Here is a 2,448-nt window from a genome sequence, read left to right on the forward strand (position 1 = left end):
GGCAAACATTTAAAGAACTCTTAATGTTTTCTTTTTAATAAGAATGACACCCCACTTTGGGGACTAAAATTGTGCTGTTGTGGAAAGCAGTCTAAATTTATTTTTTAAGAAAAAAAGAAATCTGCCCCATTATTTTTGGTTTGTTTTATTTTTATTATTTTTTTTTTTTGGCTTTTGGTCATTGTCAAATATGGAATGCTATGGGTTCCTAGTATATAATTTAATTCTAGTTTTTATAATCTGTTAGCCCAGTTAAAATGTATGCTACAGATAAAGGAATGTTATAGATAAATTTGAAAGAGTTAGGTCTGTTTAGCTGTAGATTTTTTAAAAGATTGATGCACTAAATTGTTTACTGTTGTGATGTTAAGGGGGGTAGAGTTTGCAAGGGGACTGTTTAAAAAAAAAGTAGCTTATACAGCATGTGCTTGCAACTTAAATATAAGTTGGGTATGTGTAGTCTTTGCTATACCACTGACTGTATTGAAAACCAAAGTATTAAAGGGGAAACACCCCTGTTTATATCTGTAGGGGTATTTTACATTCAAAATGTATGTTTTTGTTTTTTTTTTCAAATTTAAAGTATTTGGGACTGAATTGCACTAAGATATAACCTGCAAGCATATAATACAAAAAAATTTGCAAAACTGTTTAGAACGCTAATAAAATTTATGCAGTTATTAAAATGGCATTACTGCACAGTTTTAAGATGATGCAGATTTTTTTACAGTTGTATTGTGGTGCAGAACTGGATTTTCTGTAACTTAAAAAAAAATCCACAGTTTTAAAGGCAATAATCAGTTAAATGTTATTTTCAGGGACTGACATCCTGTCTTTAAAAAAAAAATGAAAAGTAAATCTTACCACAATAAATATAAAAAAATCTTGTCAGTTACTTTTCTTTTACATATTTTGCTGTGCAAAATTGTTTTATATCTTGAGTTACTAACTAACCACGCGTGATGTTCCTATGTGCTTTTCTTTCATTTTCAATTCTGGTTATATCAAGAGAAAGAATAATCTACAATAATAAACTGCATTTTTTTTGATTCTGTGCTCAGTTTCTTAGTGTACAATTTAACTGGGCCCAAAACTGCATTAGAAGTGTAAAATGCATCCTTTTCTCCAGAGGCAGGATTAATGGACGTGTAGGGAGGCAGTAATTCAGGGCAAAACATAGGCTGTTTTGTGAGGTGGGAGGCCATCCCTTTGAATAATTAGAAATATTTAATATAAATGTAAATTATGACCTCTCAAAATGCAGCCCCCCCCCCGTAAGCCTCCCCCCGCCTTCCATGCAAAGTTTTCAGTTTTCAAGTGAGTTGAGACATTATTGCCCTCTGGTGAAAACAAACAAACAAAATCCCAACCAGAGTAGGGCCTGCTCGGCATTGCTCTCGGCTCCTGGTCCAGCCCAGCAGCAAGCCCATCTAGAGGGAAATGGGCCTGGCAGAGAAGTCATGGCAGGAGGTGGCTTGGGCACATACGCATTTCATGGTAAAGATAAACAATTCTTGCCTTTTGGCTAGAATAGATTATTTTTCCTTCTTCCCTTACACACCATGATTTTCTGGTTAGCAGGGCCCGACCCGACTTAACATCAACACTTTGGACAAATCCAATTGCTTGTTTTGTTTTTTAACTTTGAAGGTCATTTGTCTTAAATAGGAAAAAGAAAAGCCCACCCCTTACTCACATAACCCCAAGTACATCTCTGAATTTAAAACTGTGTCATTAAATCATATTTCACGGTATTTAGCAGAGAGGGGCTTCACCACTTAGAGAAGCGCTATGATCAGATCACCTTAACTCCAGAAACACAAGCAAAAAAGTAATACCTTGATAGAATCTGTGCTCTGATTGATCAATATTTGCCCCCAAACAAGCAGTGTTTCGAGGCTAACTTCAAAGATGACTTGGAAAGCCTTGAGCTACCTTCTTCACTAACAGAGTTGACCTATTTTAAAATGACATAAATTCATGCAACTAATGTTACAAATTCATGCAGTCTGCACTCCTAATCGACTTCCCCTAGAATGCTAAAAGAATGTTAGACAAAGCCAACACTGTTTTGAAAATATAGCCAAACACGATGACTTTTGTTTTATTTTGTTTTGGGTTTTTTTGTTTTGTTTTGTTTTGTTTTGTTTTTTGTTTTTTAAGATAATATTGCAACTCTGAACGAAGGCCTTATTTTGAAGAAAACAGGTTGTGCTTGGCGCGGACAAGCTCTGGCCAGTTGATATCCTGTCTTCCTTCCCCTTTTTCACAGAACGCAAAGACGGGGTAAACCCACTGCATTTTGACCTTCCTTCATGTGCCAGTTTGGATAGAACTCCTGACTCCACACTTCATTTTGATTAACAAAAGTCTTCATAGTAAACGTAAATCCCTGTGCTGGAAGTTAGCTCTTCTCTGCTTCAGAGGTTTTGGGGTTTTTTTTCCCTC

This window comes from Lontra canadensis, unplaced genomic scaffold (genome assembly GCF_010015895.1).
Source record: "Lontra canadensis isolate GAN:19392208 unplaced genomic scaffold, GSC_riverotter_1.0 scaffold8, whole genome shotgun sequence".
Lineage (NCBI taxonomy): Eukaryota > Metazoa > Chordata > Mammalia > Carnivora > Mustelidae > Lontra > Lontra canadensis.